The sequence below is a fragment of the Lontra canadensis genome, unplaced genomic scaffold (assembly GCF_010015895.1).
Source record: "Lontra canadensis isolate GAN:19392208 unplaced genomic scaffold, GSC_riverotter_1.0 scaffold214, whole genome shotgun sequence".
Taxonomy (NCBI): Eukaryota; Metazoa; Chordata; class Mammalia; order Carnivora; family Mustelidae; genus Lontra; species Lontra canadensis.
Window position 1 is genome coordinate 734,068 of NW_022631208.1, and position 18,911 is coordinate 752,978.

General features: G+C 39.8%; 1 long non-coding RNA gene across 1 annotated transcript in view; it reads right to left on the reverse strand.

Moving 5' to 3' along the window:
- Positions 1-18,911, reverse strand: part of LOC116861964 — a 39,272-nt gene that overhangs the window by 2,111 nt on the left and 18,250 nt on the right. The window lies entirely within an intron of this gene.

Sequence of the window (18,911 nt, forward strand, 5' to 3'; positions counted from 1 at the left end):
TCCTCTTACACCAATCAAATTTAGCTGCTTTCTCACCTATGTCCCTGGAGTACTTTACACATTCTTCTATGCATGGAACCTCACATTGCATTTTGATATCCCCCTGTTAGCCCACCTTCTCAAAGGGGGAATTTTGTCTTGTAACTGCCTTTGTGGCATCAACTAAATACTTAATCACTGTTGAACTGCGCTGATACAGGATGGATTTGAGCTCAGAAATCTCCTTTGTCAAGGCAAATGGGTTATTCTCAGGGTAGAACTTATTAATTTGATTTTTGAGTTCTTTGGTCTGTTTCATTTAGTTTGTACTTAAACATTAAGATGTCTTCTCATCATTTAGTGATATAGTTTCCTGAATTGTTTGGGTTAGAGGTATTACATGAATGTCAGTAGTTAGGAAATAATATGTCCAGTGTCGTGGAATTAGGAACTTTGAGTTACGCACTATCTTATAGCCTTTTTTTTTTTTTTAAGAGTATCACCTTGTTTAAAACAACACTGAATTAGTAAATATATTCTTAATGATAAGGTAATTAAGGCTTAATAGCTGGTATTCAAACCTATCTTATTCAAACCAGCATGGACCCTGCTGGAAACAAAACAAGTACTCTGGTAGTCCTGATTACATCAAGGGATAGCTTTTCTCTTTTTCCAGTGTTCCAATTCCCTCGGGAGCCTTCCTCACTGCTTACCTAAGATGTTTGCAGTTGTATTTCTCCAAATTGCCACAAGAAGCTTTCTGATCAATAAGCAAAATGTTTTGTTTTTATTACTGTTTTTGTTTTAAATTGTGTCCTCCACAGTTTGCATGGGAATAGACTATATGATTAGGTATTGATGATTAAAGTTTTGATTTGTTTTAAAGGTTAATAATCTGAAAAATACATCAAAATTTATATCTGCTTTTATTTTAAAGAGTTTCCAGTTGTGATAAAGCTGATGCACTTTAACCAGCTTGGTTAGTAACTTGGCTGAAACAAAGTGGTAATGTCTTGAGCTTTTGTATTTCTAAGGGAAGAAATAGAGACACATTTACTATTTGAGTCCCATTCTTTTTAATCTAATGCCTAAAAGCTTATTTAGGAAAGACCTAAAAAATAACATTGGATATAACAGATTTCTATTAATAGAGTATTGAAGCAAAATATTACTTCTAGAAAACAGACTTCAAAATTAACCTTAAAGGGAACATCAAGGCACGTAAATAAATACAGTAAGTCCTGTAAAGAGTTTTTAAGTATAGGAGCACCTGACTGGCTCAGTTGAAAGAGCATGCAACTCTTGATCTCGGGGTTCTTAAGTTTGAGGCCTACATTGGGTGTAGAGTACTTAAATAAATAAACTTAAAAAAAAAAAAAAAGGTATAAACATAATGCTGTGGGAGCCCAGAGAAGACGACCAAGGCTTCCAAGATGAACTTAATTAATCCATGGAATATCATAAAATACAGGCTTAGAAAATAGTATGTACTTGAGAGAATGCAAAACCTGAATGGTTCTTCATAACAATAATTTTGAAAAGAATTCCCTCCATGCCATATCCTAAAGAATTCCCTTTGTCTTTTTATTATAACTTTAGGACCAAGGTAATTACATACCTTGCATTTTCTCCATCAGCTGAATGTGCTTTCCTCTTTACAAATAACTTGTTAACCTTGGGAATACCTCAATTTATCAGGAGAATTTTACCTCTATGTTTGCTAGAAATACAGTTCTCTAACTCCTTGCTGTCTGACACTAATCACCCACCAATTAATTAATTGTGTCTATGTTGACTTCTTTTTTCTTTTTTTTTTTTTTAAGATTTTATTTATTTGAGAGAGAGAGCATGATAGGGGGAGGGTCAGAGGAGAAAGCAGACTCCCCGCCAAGCAGAGAACCTGATGCAGGACTCAATCTCGGGACTCCAGAATCACTACCTAAGCCAAAGGCAACCGGCCAATCAACTGAGCCACCCAGGTGCCCGACTTTTCTGTTTACTAGTCTGTTTAACTAATACCTTCCTGTGCTTTTAACTTTGAAGAAATGGGAAATTTTATGTTGTTTTGAGGATACCCAGTACAGAACACAAATACAATCCCAATTTCTGTATATTTAAAGAAACTAGCTTTCTTTCATTGCATTTCTGTTTGGGTAGGATTCCTGCTTACTTTTCTCTTTGAGGCACTATAAAATGATGATTCCTGGGGCACCTGAGTGGCTCAGTGGGTTAAGCCTCTGCCTTTGGCTTGGGTCATGATCCCAGGGTCCTGGGATGGACCCCTGCATCCAGCTCTCTGCTTGGCAGGGAGGCTGCTTTCCCCTTCCCCTCCGCCTGCTTCTCTGCCTACTTGTAATCTTTCTTACTATGTGTCAAATAAATAAATAAAATCTTTTTTTAAAAAAATGATTCCACAGGCTATTTGGGGAAAATTCTTATTACTTGATAGCCATTCTTCATATATATTCACATATCATTCATTAAATAGGTAATATATCCCCCCAAAAAACTTATTTTTTGAAAAATTCTAACTATTTTTTTAAGAAATTAGGCCATTGCTGCCAGTTAAAAACTAATACTGACAATGTTTTGCTTAATGGGATCAGAATTTAATCACTTTTTCCTGGAAAAAATATCTAGAGGCACAAATAACTTGATTAGCAAATATGTACATTCCCGCCCGTATCAGAAGTAATGGATTGCTTTGTAAAATAAAATATTCTAAGAAGGAACAAAAGTGATATTTTTTTTTTAAGATTTTTTTATTTTATTGATTTGACAGAGAGAGATCACAAGTAGACAGAGAGGCAGGCAGAGAGAGAGAGAGGGAAGCAGGCTCCCTGCTGAGCAGAGAGCCCAATGTGGGACTGGATCCCAGGACCCTGAGATCCTGACCTGAGCCGAAGGCAGCGGCTTAACCCACTGAGCCACCCAGGCGCCCCAAAAGTGATATTTTTTAAAGCAATTCAAAGTACGCCAGTGACACCGCAAGAGTAGTTTTGTTAGTACCATTACTGGAGGTAGTGAAGTGGCCTCAGAAAAAAGAAATGCATTCACAGCCAAAACAGAGGCCCGCAACTAAACAACGAGGCCTATAAACCCCAGTATTTCTCTCAGTTTCTGATCTTAGCAAAGCTTTGGGCCTCATATTTTATAATCAAATGCTGGAGGAATGCTCTCCACTGATTGGTCTTCCCATACTTTTTCTCCCTTGTATCAGGCAGTTATTAGAAACACATCTTCTAGGTGACCCTGGGATCATGACCCCAGCTGAAGGCAGAGGCTTTAACCCACTGAGCCACCCAGGCACCCCGGGCAAAGGATTTAAATATACCTTTCTCCAAAGAAGATATATAAATGGTTGATATACACATGAAAAGATACTCAACATCTTTGCTCATTAGGGAAATGCAAAGCCACAGTGAGAGACCGCTTATATCCACTGGGATGGCTATGATCAAAAAGATAACAACAGGGTCACCTGAGTGGATCAGTTGGTTAAGTGTCCATCCGACTCATGATCTCAGCTCAGGTCTTGATCTCAGGGTCATGAGTTCGAGCCCCAAATTGAGCTCCAGACTTAAAGAAGGCGTTGAATTAAGTAGGACGTTGAGCCTACTTAAAAAAAAAAAGACAATAATAAGTGCTGTAGAGGATGTGCAGAAATCAGAACCTTTGTACATTACTAGTGAGAATTAGTACATCTGTTTTGGACAACAGTTTGGCCATTTCTCAAAAAGTTCACTATAATTATGATATGATCCAGCAATTCCAGTCCTAGGTCTGAAAAAATTAAAAAGAGTCACACAGGGGCACCTGGCTGGCTCAGTCTGTAGAGTGTGCAGCTCTTAATCTCTTGAGTTGTGAGTTCAAGCCCTACAATGGGTATGGAGCTAAACTTAAAAAAAATTTTTTAGGGGTGCCTGGGTGGCTCAGTGGGTTAAAGCCTCTGCCTTCAGCTCAGGTCATGATCTCAGGGTCCTAGGATCGAGTCCTGCATTGGGCTCTCTGCTCAGCAGGGAACCTGCTTCCTCCCTCCTTCTCTGCCTGCCTCTCTGCCTACTTGTGATCTCTGTCTGTCAAATAAATAAATAAAATCTTCTAAAAAAAATTAAAGTTACATTAAAAATGTACATGAATATTTATAGCATAATCTTTGATAATACCCAAAAGTGGGAACAAGTGTCCATCAACTGATGAATGTATAAATAAAATTATATATATAGTCCTACAATTGAAAATTATGCAGCCATAAAAAGGAATGAAGTGCTGATACATGTTATAATGTAGCTGAATCTTAATATTATCTGATTCCATTTACATGAAATGTCCATTTACACAAAATGCCTATGAATAGCCAATTTTTTTTTTTCAAGACTTTATTTATTTGTCAGAGAGAGAGCACAAGCAGGGGCAGCTGCAGGCAGAGGAAGAAGCAGGCTTCCCACTAAGCAAGGAGCCTGATGTGAGATTTAATCCCGAGACCCCGGGATCATGACCTGAGCCCAAGGCAGATGCTTAACCAACTGAGCCACCCAGGTGCCCTGAAGAGGCAAATCTGTATAGACAGAAAGTAGATTAGTGGTTGCCAGGGGTTGGGGAGAGTTGAGGTTGGGGAGTGCTAATGGGTATGGGGTTATCCTTTTGGAATGAAGAAAATGGTCCTGAACTAGTGATACTGGCTCCACAATCTTGTGAATATATTAAAACCCACAGAATAGTACACTTTGAAAGGGTGTATTGTGTGGCACAAGTCTGTTATGGGTTGAATCATATCTCCCAAAAAGATGTTGAAGTCCTAACCCCCTAGTACCTCAGAATGGGACCTTATTTGGAAATAGGCGCATAGCAAATGTAAGTGGTTAAGATGTTAATAATTATCATATTAAGTTAGGGAGGCCCTTAATCCACTTTGACTAGTGTCATTGTAGGAGAGGAGAATGCTATGTGAAGACACAGAGGAAAGATGGACCTGTGAAAATGGAGGCAGAGACAGGCATTACGAGTTATAGAGGCCAAGAAATGCCTGGCCTTACTAGAAGCTTGAAGAAGCAAGGAAGGATCCTCCCCTAGAGGCTTTGGAGGAAGCATGGCCCTGCCAACACCTTGATTTTGGGTTCTAGCCTTCAGAACTGTGGAAGAATAAGTTTCTGTTGTTTTCCTTATTATCCACAGTGTCACTTTCCAGTGTTTCAGTTATGCAGGTCAACAAGGGTCCAGCAGCAGAAGATCTTCCTAAGCATAAGATCAACAGGAGCCTGACGATGTGGCGTAACACCTGTGTTATTGACCATGTCACTTCATCCCATCAAATAGGCGTTTTGTCATCTCATGTCATCACAAGAAGATGAAGTTCAGTACAATTAGATATTTTGAAAGAGACCACATTTGCATAATTTTATTACGGTATATCATTATGATTGTTCTATTTTACTATTATTGTTAATCTCTTTCTGTGCCTAATTTATAAGTTAACTTTATCATAAATATATGTATATAGGAAATATAATACACATATAATATATGTGTATAGGAAAAAGGATAGTATCTGTAGTATCCACGGTCTTAGGCATTGACTAGGAGTCTTAGACCTTATCCCCCACAGGTAAGGGGGAACTATTGTAGTGATATTTTGTTACAGTAGCGCTAGAAAACTCATACAGATTTATTTCTGAATTTTTTTTTTAAGATTTTATTTATTTGACAGAGTTTACAAGTAGGCAGAGAGGCAGGCAGATGGGGAGAGGGGTAAGCAGGCTCCCCACTGAGCAGAGAGCCTGATGGGGGACTCGATCCCAGGACCCTGAGATCATGACCTGAGCTGAAGACAGAGGCTTAACCCACTGAGCCACGCAGGCACCCCTATTCCTCAAGTTTAAAAACGGAGTCAGGTGGATAGAGCTAGAGTGTATTATGCTAAACAAAATAAGAGACAAATATCATGACTTCACTCATGTGGAATTTAAGAAATAAAACATGAACATAGGGATATGGAAATAAAACATAAGAGACTCTTAACTAGAGAGAATAAACAGGGTTGCTGGAGGGGAGGGAGGTAGGGGTTTGGCTAAGTGAGTGATGGGTATTAAGTAGGGCACCTGTTGTGTTAAGCAATGGGTGTTATATATAAGTGATGAATCATTAAATTCTGAAACCAGTATTACATATATGTTAACTAGAATTTAAGTTAAAATTTGAAGAAAAAAGGAAAATGGAGTCTTAAAAAGAATTTAAGAGACTAGGCTACACTTGACATAAAGTAGTTGCTCAATATATAAAGAGAATTTGGTTTATTTTGTAGGGATGAAAGGGTACTGGGAAGAGTGCTTTGTGTAGATCAGTTTTATTATGATAGAGTATAATTCTTAATTGCTTAAAAACCAGCAGACTAATAACTGTCTTTTTAGTTATCTTACTTAATAGTACTATTTCAATTCCCCAAACACATCAGATTCTCTGTTGCTTTTCTGCCTATTGGCCATGGTATGGTGGTATACCCAACTGTGTGATTTTAGGGAAGATACCTTACTGAGTTTTCACTCTTCTCATCTACAAAATGTTCTTCCTCCTTTTTACTTTGATAATGAGAATCAAATCGGAATGCATGTGAACATACTTGGAACCCCAAGGGTAAAATATTATTCTTCCAATACCATGGATTGTAGTTATCTATCTAATTTAAGCCTTACCCCAAAGTCTTCATTAAAATTTTATCAAGGCCATGTTTACATGTCTGATTATAAGAATCATCGGAAAATAGTTATAAAATCCAGATCTTGGGACTCACCCTAGGACTACTACATCAGAATCATCAGAAGAGGGGCCTGAGACTAATTTTTAACTGCAGCCCGTGTGACTCACGTAGATCTCACATCATGGGAAGTTCTTCTCTGTCAAAATCTACTTACAGGGGCGCCTGGGTGGCTCAGTGGGTTAAGCCTCTGCCTTCAGCTCAGGTCATGATCCCAGGGTTCTGGGATCAAATCCTGCATCAGGCTCTCTGCTCGGCGGGGAGTCTGCTTCCCCCTCTCTCTGCCTGCCTCTCTGCCTACTTGTGATCTCTCTCTCTGTGTAAAATAAATAAATAAAATCTTTTAAAAAAAAAACCTACTTACGTATAGTATGCTTGGAAACATCAGGAAAGCTTGTTGAAAAAAAGAGGTGCCTACCCAAAAAATAAATGCCAGGAAGTAATGAACCACTAAAAACAAAAAAACCAATGGGGATATATCAAAGTATAAAATAAATGTCCATTTGTCTATACTGATGTAAATAACTGAATAAATGATGTAAAGTAGAAAATCCCCTATGTTGAAGAATTCCAAATAATTTATGTAACTATTCCAGCCTCAGGGAGGTGCAACTTAACTGCCTACCCCTTAGTGTATGTGGCACGTAGTGACTTCCTATCAAAGAAAAGGGGAGGAAGAAAGAACTTTCCACTGGAAAACCCTTAAAATGCAACTTACGCCAGGTGATCAAGATTAACATCAATAAGTTATGCTGATAGTGTGTGCCCTTGATATGTGATGAGAATAGCAGTTCACCTCTGTGGTCTTCTTCCCAAAAACCTGTAACACCAGTCTAATGATGAGAAAAACATCAGACAAACCCAAATTGACAGACATTATTTAAAACACCAAACTGTCAAGGTCATCAAAAGCAAGGAAAGTCTGAAAAACTAACAACCAAGAAGAACCTAAGAAGACACGACTAAATGTAATGTGACATTCTGGATGGGATCTCAGAACAGAAGAAGGGTATTAGGTAAAAACTAAGGAAATTCAAATAAAGTATGAACTTTAGTTAATAAAGTATATTGACTCACCACTTGTGACAAATGTACCATACTAATGTACTGTGTTAGTAGTTAAAAAGTAAATGTGTGGCATATGGCAACTCTATCCTTTTTTTTTTTTTTAAAGATTATTTATTTATTTATTTATTTGATAGAGAGAGAGAGATCACAAGTAGGCAGGGTGGCAGGCAGAGAGAGGGAGAAGCAGGCTCCCTGCTGAGCAGAAAGCCCGATTCGGGGCTCGATCCCAGGACCCTGAGATCATGACCTGAGCTGAAGGCAAAGGCTTAACCCACTGAGCCACCCAGGTACCCCAACTCTATCCTATCTTAACAACTTTTCTGTAAATCTATTCTAAATTTAAAAGTTTATTTAAAAAGAAAAAAATCTGATTCAGAGTGTCAGGTGTAAGTTCCCAATAATTTGCATTTTTAACTAGCACTTTTTTTTTTTTTTTAAGATTTTAATTATTTCTTTGACAGATCACAAGTAGGCAGAGAGGCAGGCAGAGAGAGAGAGGAAGGGAAGCAGGCTCCCTGCCGAGCAGAGATCATGATGCGGGGCTCCATCCCAGAACCCTGAGATCATGACCTGAGCTGAAGGCAGAGGCTTTAACCCACTGAGCCACCCAGGCGCCCCTAGCACTTGTTTCTTGGAAGTGCCACCCTATTTAAGGTCGGCTCCCAGTCTGGCCTTCAGCCTAAAGCAGAATAGCTGTGATGCCACATGACCACAGCCTGCAGTAAGTTTGCTGAATAACACTGTGACATGTATTTCCAAAGTAGGTCAGTTCTGTCTCTGTTCACCTGTGGTTTTAGGTATTAGTCAGAAGAGCCAGGTAATTCTGTCCCTGGTCACCAGCAGGAAAAGGTGTGGTGGAATAGAAAAGTAGGCACCTGGCTTCCATTTTGAGAGTAACACCCATCTTAATGAGTGTCAAAACACCTTAGTCACTTCCATTTTATTCATGCTGCTCCGTTTCCATGTCCCACTTCCTTGGGCTCCATCCCAGATGAAAGAAATTAAGTGCCAAGCTCTACCCCACAATATGAGTTGGTGAAGACAGACCTTTGTTTCCAGTAGTCATTTCTTTAGTCTTTATCCTCAACTCATCACATCCCAAATGCTTTCTCTCATTCCCTCACCCAGATAACAACAGTGCCTCTTGCAGGCCAAAAGACCATTACATTGAATGGGATACTTTAGAGCTTAGGTAAGCAATCATAAAGTTCTAGGTATAACAGCTAATGATCCCTAGTATTTATGCTACTTTATTAAAAACTCAGTATCCAGGAGGAGAAACCTGGCAAGAAGAACAGAGCAGATCTCAGACCTAGTAGCACAAAGAACACTGCTGGGACTTAGTTTTTTTGTCCTTGGAAAACATATAACCATCAATGTCAGGTCACGGAGTTTTTTCATTACATGGTCTTTACCACATGGGTCTCTGTGTGTGTATGGCCATGGCTACATTTCTTCCTTTATCAGGAGACTGATGACGATTCTCTTTCTACTATACTCTCTTCTCTGAGGACAAGGAAAGCATACATCCTTCTCTTCAGTGTTTATACTCCACACTGTTGCAGATTGATTTCTATATGTCCTTTATGTTCCCCGCTGCAGTATTGCTCAGCACACCTGCACACATGGGCCTCTTCATCTTTGCACAAGCCTTGTGTTTTCTGAACCACTTCTATTCCTCACTGAGCTTTCCTCCCCTTTGTTCACTCTGTTCTGTTCAGAGTCTAGAAACCAGAGACCTGGTTTCACAATTGATTCATGACGGCCTTTGAGTGAGATCATTGCTAATTAAGAATTACCGTATCTGCAAAAATCACTTCCCTTGAACTCAGAAAACAACCACAACAAAAACATAAGCACCTATTGTGTGCGATGCACTGTGTGACTGAATATAAGGAAGTACCAGCAAAGAAAAGGAACTGAATTCTAGCACCCATGGATCTGGATTCTAATTCGAGATCTCCCACTGACTAACTTTGTTAGCTTGGGCAAGTCAGCCTCCTGGGCCGCAGTTTCTTCTCTGCAGAACAGTTAAGTGTAAACAAACGACAAAAAAACAGTGTAGTGTGACCAAGTATCCCAGTTTGCTTAGGAGTCCCCGTTTCAGCACTGAAAGTTCTATGTCCCAGCAAGCTTTTCAGTACCAGGTAAACCAGCATGGTTCATTACTCTCTCAGAAGGCTTTCTGAGATGCTTTCTAATTCTGATACTTCTGGGTCTAAGGCTCAGAAATGCTATCAATGCCGTTTTGAGACAGGGAGGATGGAGGCTGTATGCAAAGAACTTGAAAGAGTTCCTGCCTCCTGACCTGTGACACAGAGGATGCTGCAAGGCCTCATTCCTAACATCTCAGGGAAAAGAGATCAGCTGAGAATAGTACACTCAGGCAAAAGACATTCTTGGGTTTAACAGTGGGAAAGAAATTCAAAAACAATTGACTAATGAGAGGAATTTGTAGCAAATGTTGAGGCTGCCAGCATTCTTGCGAGTAAGCCAATGACCTTTTAAGCTACATCCACAACTGACCAGCTCCTTGGCCATCATCCCAATGAAGGCTCCTTTCCCAGTTTAGACTGTATGCAAAACTGGCTTGGCAGTGAGTCTTTCAGCAACCTCAGATATGCATTTGTTCCAGCATAATAAAAGCTTTTTAAAATTTAAAACAAAACAGAGCAAGTGCCTGCTGCTGCTGACGCTGACAGTCCATTGTGTTAGTTTCATGACTTTCAAGAAAAGGATCCTTGGATGACTTGAATCAAGAGGGAGACAGCCAGACTTGGTCTTCCGTGGATGTGCCACCCTGTGAGGGACCACAGAGGCTGCCAGCTGGCCCAGAGCTGACCCTGGAAAGAGATACAGCCTGCTGCACATTCATATTTAATTTATTTTTTATTTTTATTTTTTTAAAAATTTTATTTATTTGACAGAGATCACAAGTAGGCAGAGAAGCAGGCAGAGAGAAAGGGGGAAGCAGGCTCCCCGCCGAGGAGAGAGCCCAATGCGGGGCTCGATCCCCAGGACCCTGGGATCATGACCTGAGCTGAAGGCAGAAGCTTTAACCCACTGAGCCACCCAGGCGCCCCCATTCATATTTAATTTAAAGCAAACTTCATAACCACCTTGTACATTTTCTTTGTGCCTGATTTAGTTTTGGCTTTTTGCTTATGATCAACTCCTATTTTGATCTCACCTCATAGAAAAAATTTGGCCGAACTTCCTTCTCAGTTGTTTCCTCTTAAACTAGCTGGATCCAAAACAGCCACCACTAACTATTGAGTGGTGAGAGAATGTTCATGGAGAAAGTCAAAAGAGCTAAATTCACACAAACTATTTAAGGAACCATGTAACAAATCAAGGAACTTCTCCAGCCCAGCAAATTAAGACAGTAGTCATGTAAAGTCTATTTACTTACCTTTAACCAATCAAAAAGCAGAGTAAAAATCAAGTTAAACTGGTTCAAATATACAGTAAAATCAGATTAAACTGGTCTAAGAAGTATGTGCCAAATGGTAATATTTCCCCCTCCTCCTCCCTTTCTGTGAGCTCTACTTTAGTAGAATCTAAGGCTATTAACAAAGGAAATTTTAGTCACAAGTTCGTTAACAAGAGTTAATTATCTGGGGATTAATTATGACTCAAACGAAGGTTCCTGTTTACATGTAACCAAGATAGTAGTAAAGGGATCTAGTAACATGAATATTTTCAGAAGCTATTTTTGGTGATAAATGGTCGACAGGAGTGAGACTGGCCAAATGAGAAGACCCTAGGCATGTGACTTTAAATTCTTTCATTTGAAAAGTATTATATGTTACCCAATCAACTATGAAGAAATTAAAAGATATGTGTTGGTTTGCTTTATTTTTAAAGATTTTTGTTTATTTGTCAGAGAGAGCGAGCACAGGCAGGGGGAGAGGCAGGCAGAGGAAGAAGCAGGCTCCCTGCTGAGCAGAGAGCCCAATTCGGGCCTCGATCCCAGGACCCTGCGATCATGACCTGAGCAGAAGGCAGAGGCTTAACCCACTGAGCCACCCAGGTGCCCTAAAGTTATGTATTTTAAACTGATCTCTGAAACTTGGTCATCAGGGGTTCTGTTTGAGGGGCTGCCTGGCCAACTCAGTGAATAGATCATACCACTCATTCAAGCCCCGCCTCCTGTGTAAAGTTTCCAAGGAAGAAAGAAAGAAAGAGAAAGATGAAAGAAGAAGGAAGGAAAGAAGGAAGGAAGGAAGGAAGGAAGGAAGGAAGGAAGGAAGGAAGGAAGGAAAGTTACTTGTAAGGGTTCTGTTTGCACCTTCCTCCTCTGAAAGCAGGAGTTTTGGTTTCCTGAAGTCCTTCATCCTGAGGGTAATTTGTACTCACTGCTTTATCTCCCTACAAATTTAATGCAAAATTAAGACACCATTCAGCAAGGAGGAGAAAAGAATAGATTTGTGGCCACATTAAGTTCTCCTGCCCAGAATGTAATACCACCTTGCATTTTGGGCAGAACTAGTCTAATGTGGACATGAAAGGATGATGGGGGATGGGGGGTAGGGGGTGGAGGTCTATCCTGACCAGGAGAATGGCATTTGCACTAAGTGTTCTGAGCCCAGATGTTCTAGGCCACAGCAAGTGGCATTCACGATGCAACCAAAAACCACCGAGCTCCAGCTCTGGTACCAAAGAATATAAAATGCAGTGGAGTGGATCTCCATTTTGCCTCCCAAATGGGGACACATTCTTCAATGCATTCCCAAATTTTCCAGGAAAAGTTGGGAGTTTTGTGTCTTTTTTTCAGGTCAGTGATTTAGCCTGTTTGGTCTGAAACTCTTGCTGTAAAATCCTGTTTGCTCTGGCCACTATATCTCTGGTTGCCCTTGGAAGTTGCAGCAAAAGTCCATATAAAGGGGAAGTTTAGCAGTTAAGCAGAAATAATTATTTAGAGAATTCTACAGATCATTGCTTCCTTGCCATTTCTAAGGACAAGCATAAATGAAATAAGACTTTTAAAAGATTTTGTTTTTTTTTCTTTAGTAAGTACTATGACTAAGAAAGGATTTTTCCTTCTCGAGTAACTGAGCTCTTTTAAGTATTCCCCGAAAAGAGCCCTATAAGGAGAATGAGAGAAGACTGGGTCTCCTCCAGCAATTCCTTCTGGTCCTAAGATGCAGACTGTGAATTTTTATTATAAAGAAATAAGTTTAGTAGTTTATCTTGGCTTTCCAGCCCCAGACCCTAGTGATGTTGATGCCCACAAAGAACTGGATTGCCATTTATAAACTTTTTTTTTTTTTTAACCAATCACCAAAACTCTTTTGTTTCAAAAGGCTTGCAGATATTGTAAAAGATAAGGACCTGGAGAACAAATATCCTTCTCGTGAAACTGGTTTTCTTGTCTTTTTTTTTTTTTTTTTTTTGTGACAGAGAGAGAAGCCGCAGAGGGAGAGGGAGAAGCAAGCTTCCCAGTGAGCAAAGACCCTGTCGCAAGAACTCGATCGCAGGACTCTGGGATCATGACCTGAGCTGAAGGCAGACCCTTAGCCAACTGAACGACCCAGGCTTCCCTCTGTCTCTTTTGAAAAAATTTTTTGCATTTTAAATTTAAGTATAATTAACATACGCTGTGATATTACTTTCAGGTGTATAATTAATGATTCAACAATTCTATATATTTCTCAGTGTCATCAAGAGAAATGTACTCTTGGGCGTCCGGCTGGCTCAGTCAGTGGAGCATACGACTCTTGGACTTAGGGTTCTAAATTCAAGCCCCATGATGGGTGTAGAGATTACTTAAAAATAAAATCTTGGGGCACCTGGGTGGCTCAGATGATTAAGAATCCAGCTCTAGATCTCAGGTCAAGTCTTGATCTCAGGGCCATGAGTTCACGCTGGGTGTGAAGCATACTTTAAAAAAACAAAAACAAAAAATCTTAAAAGGGCACCTGACTGGGTCTTTCGGAGGAGCCTGTGGCGATTCAACCGAGTCTTGAGTTTGAGCCCCACAGTGAGTATAGAGATTACTTAAATAAGTAAACTTAAAAAAAAAAAAAGACAAGCGTACTTTCAATCACCTTACCTATGTCACCCACCCTCCTACCCCTCCTCTCTTCTGGTAATCACCACAAACAATATTTGTTCCCTATATTTAAAAGTCTGGGGGTTTTTTTGTTTTTGTTTTTTTTTTTTTGTCTTTTTGGTCTTTTTGTCTTGTTTCTTAAATCCCACATATGAAGGAAATCATATGGTGTTGCTTTCTCTAACTTTATTTTGCTTAGCATTAGACTCTCTAGCTCCATCCATATTACCACAAATGGCAAGATCTCATTCTTTTTTATGAATAATTGTGTGTGTGTGTGTGTACCACTTCTTTATCCATTTATCTGTCAGTGGATACTTGGGTTTTTCCATATCTTGGTAATTATAAATAATCCTGCGATAAGCATAGGGGTGCATATATCTTTTTGAATTAGTATATTTGTTTTGAGTAAATACCCAATAGTAAAATTACTGTATCATACGGTACTTCTATTTTAAATATTTGAGGAAACTCCATACTGTTTTCCACAGTGTCTCCATCAATTTACATTCCCATCAACAGTGCACAGGTGTTCCTTTTTTCCATACCTCACCAACACTTATTTCTCGTCTTTATTTTAACCATTCAGACAGGTGTGAGGTGCTATCTCATTGTGGTTCTGATTTGCGTTTCCCTCATGATAAGTGATGTTGAGCATCTTTTCATGGGTCTCTTAGCCATCTTTGGAAAAATGTCTATTCATATTCTCTGCCCATTTTTTAATTTGAGAGAGAGAGAGCGTGCATGCCAGTGAACCAGGGAAAGGGTGGAGGGAGAGGAAGATAGAGAATCTCAAGCAGTCTCCCACAATGGGCGCAGAGCCTGACACATGGAGCTCTATTTTATGACCCTGAGCTCATGACCTGAGCTGAAATCAAAAGTCTGTTGCTTAACTGACTGAGCCATACAGGCTCCCCTGCCCATTTTTAATTGGATTATTTGGTTTTTGGTGCTGGGTTGTATAAATCTTTATCTATGTTGGATATTAACCTTGTACTAAATATGTCACTTGCAAATATCTTCTCCCATTCAGTAGGTTGCCATGTTGTTTTGTTGATCATTTCCTTTGCTGTGCAGAAGCTTTTTATTTTGGTATAGTTCCAGTAGTTTAATTTTGCTTTTGTTACCCTACTCTCAGGAGACCTACCTACAAAAATGTTTCCACGGTTGCTGTCAAAAAATTACTTCCAATGTTTTCTTCTAAGATTTTTATGGTTCAGGTCTCGCATTTGGGTCTTTAATGCATTTGAATTTACTTTTGTATATTGTGTAAGAAAATGGTCCGGTTTCATTCTTTTGCGTGCCGCTGTCCAGTTTTCCCAACACCATTTGTTGAAGAGACTGTCTTTTCACCATCGCAGAGTCTTGCCTCCTTTATCATAGATTAATTGACCATATAAGTGTGTGTTTATTTCTGGGCTCTCTCTTCTGTTCTGTTGGTCTATGTGTCTGTTTTTGTGCCAGTACCACACCGTTTTGATTTGTAAACTCCTCCTGAAGGAGGGAGTGAGGTGGCCAAGAAGGATATCAACATGCCAAGGCACCCCAAGCTGTCAGACAAGAACATCCCATGTCATGAGGGTCATGCAGTTTCTCAGGTCATGAGGCTACTGAAGGAACAGTTTGCCTGGAGTCATTTCTACTGATACATTACCAACAACAGTAGCTAGTATTTCCATGATTACCACCATCTGCCCCTGGGATCAAGCCTGCCACCTGGTGTCCTGAGACTGGTGGGCCTGCTGAAAGGTCTGGAGGGCAATTGGCTTGCACGATTCAACCGCAGGAAGCTATAGAGACAGCTATAGACAAATTGCTGGGTCAAATTGCTGATTCAGCAACTAAATTCCCCTTTGGAGGCAATATGGTTATGAGCTTGAACAAACCAGCTTAGGTTGAAGAGGATTGGTTATGTTGAATATATCTATAGCCAGAAAAAAATTTTTTTGAAAGTTTATCTTGACCTAAAGTACTTAGGTTCATTTATCTATTTGTTCAAACCTTTAAACTCTCTTTGTTTTTGTAGATTGTTTATTGGCAGATCTCATTTGCACGTTAGATGGTGAGAAATTTTTTTTTAAAGATTTTATTTATTGGGATGCCTGGGTGGCCCAGTCAGTTAAGCGGCTGCCTTTGGCTCAGGTCATGATCCCAGCATCCTGGGATTGAGTCCCATATTGGGCTCCTTGCTCTTGGGGGAGCCTGCTTCTCCCTCTGCCTCTGCCTGCCACTCTGCCTGCCTGTACTCTATCTCTCTGACAAATAAATAAAATCTTAAAAAAAAAAGATATTATTTATGTACTAGACAGAGATCACAAGTAGGCAGAGAGGCAGGCAGAGAGAAAGAGGGGAAGCAGGCTCCCCGCTGAGTGGAGAGCCCAACGTGGGGCTTGATCCCAAGACCCTGGGATCATGACCTGAGCCGAAGGCAGAGGCTTTAACCCACTGAGCCACCCAGGTGCCCCGATAATGAGAAATGTTTGACTTGCTTGTCAGGACAGGGGTCCTGGCTTAGTGACCAGTGAGGCCGTATATCTAGTTGGCACTCAATACATTTTTTGGTGATTATAATAGCCAGTGCTTTTTCTCCATTCTCTGTACTTGTCCTGCATTTTTGTATTTATTGGATACAAGCTTAATATTAGAACCCTCACTGTTAGGTACAATAATTCTACTTTTAGGAATCTGTCATAAGGACTTATTAAAAACAATAAGAAAACATACACAATGATTTATTTGAAGAAGTATTTATAATAGCCTGAACATTTTGGAATAAACTTAAATATCCAATAGGATCATGGGTAAGGAAATGATGGTATAAATACTATAGAAAAATAAACTTTAAAATTTATTCACATAGTATTTAAAATGATGTATTTGTGCATGTTGAGATAGATAAACAAATATAAAAATGTATAGAGGTTGATCTTTATTATATAAAAAATGCAAAGCAAACATCTGGAAAGAAATAGAATATGATATTAGTAGGTGGTAGAAAGCAAGGTGTATCTTACATTTTTTTAAGTGAAAAGAAAAATGAAAATTTATTGAAAGTTCTTATGAGTTCAACAAGTCAATGGGAACAGAACATCAAACTGAGAAAACATGCAGGAATCCAGGCAGCTCTGGAAGACCAAGAAGTAGGAAGTTGTAGGAAACATGGCTGGCTCAGTCAGTAAAGCATGCAACTCTTAACCTTAGGGTTGTAAGTTTGAGCACCACACTGGGTGTGAGATTACTTTAAAAAAAAAGAAAAAAGTAAGAAGCCACAGGACCCTCCGCCATTGAACTCTACCACAGCTAGCGCAATGGAAACATCAGGGCCCATCTGTCTAGAGTCGAGTCTCAGCATGAGCATTTCATTGCCAAGCCAAGATCATATACCTCGCTCTGGCTGCTGAAATGCTACAGTTCAAGAAGAGGGATGTGTCTCCACCTAAGCTTCCATTGTGGAAAGCAGAGCATTGCATCTCACCTACATGGTATCCTATAAAGGATTTCACCCACAAAGGAAGAAGGGTTGCAAATTAGATAACCAAAAACAATGACAGAAGTCTACAACACTTTTTCTTCCTTTTTCACGTTTTTAGCACTTTATAAATCATCTTTTTTTTATTTTGTTTTTTATTTTATTTTTTATTATGTGTGGAACCTGCTAAAATAAACTACTGTAACTTTTTTCTTCCTCATAGCATGAGGGGTAGCAGAATAATGCCACTCCAAATATGACTGTAGGAGTTTAGGACATACAACCCAATTTGCATAATAGATGCCAAGTATGCCTTGAAGAACTCGGTAGTAAAATTAGCTATGTCTGGCATTTTTTTGGAGGGCAAATATTTGATAATCATCTGAATTTTTTTAGTACCTGGCTTTATTTTTTTTAAAAACCTGCAACCAAAAGTTGTGATTTTAAACTTTGAAAACTGGTAGTTTTCGTAGTCAGACATTTTATTTTGATTTTTCTTAAAGATTTTATTTATTTGACAGAGAGAGAGAAAGCACAAGCAAGGGGGAGCCGCAGAGGGAGAAGAAGAAGCAGGCTCCCCACTGGACAGGGAGCCCTATGTGTGACTCAATCCCAGGCTCCTGGGATCATGACCTGAGCTGAAGGCAGATGCGTAGCCAGTGGAGCCACCCGGGTGCTCCATGATAGACATTTTAAAGTAAGGATTTATTTAAACACACACACACACAAACACACACACAACAGTAACTGTCGTATAAAATCCAGGCATTTCTGGGTTCATTGAATGCTGTTTCTCAGTGCCAGAAACAAATACTGTGGTGTGTATGGAGCTGAGAGTAAACACACTGTGCTTCGTGCACCCAGGCATGTAGCAGCTGAAGCAGATTTGTGTTTGTCTTTTCCTTCTGAGAACATGGGACATCATCAGAGCCCTGTGAAATATAATCGGTGAGGCTCTACTGGTATTTCTGGTGAAATATGACAGAGCTATTTCCAAGAAACAGGTTTCTTTCCCTCCACACAGGAGAGAACTCTTTGCTTCCTCACTCAAGAAGTCTGAAGGAACTGCTAGCTGATAGGAAGTATATCAAGTTACTGGAAAAATGCCTTGCGTTTGGCATTCCAGTTGCTGGCTGAAAAAAGACGTTGGAGACTTTATAAGCTGGAAGCTTTTATAATCAATCTCAGAAGTCTGATATGCCCTGCCAGGATCACTATCTCCAGCCTGTTTCTGGTGCTCCACGCCATCTCTGCTTCCCACAAAGGAACCGAAACCTCTGCCTTTCCTCCATAGCCAAGGGGGATTTTTATCTACCATCATCTCCTCCCACTCCCCATCCTGCCCAGTCCAAGTTCCCCTTCTTCCATTTAGTAGTTGTGCTTCTCAGCTGGTCTCTCATTCTGTCAAGGGTGATATGTAAGGTGGAGTGACCCCTTGCCAAGATCCAAATATCTGGGGAAGGTATGGTGGGTATGTCCCATATAACTAGTGAGTATGCCCCATATCACTCCAGTAGAGAGGAAATGTGTTTCTGGCTTCCCAAACTGGGTGTCTGAATGTATTTTCAAAATACAAAAACACGGTTAAA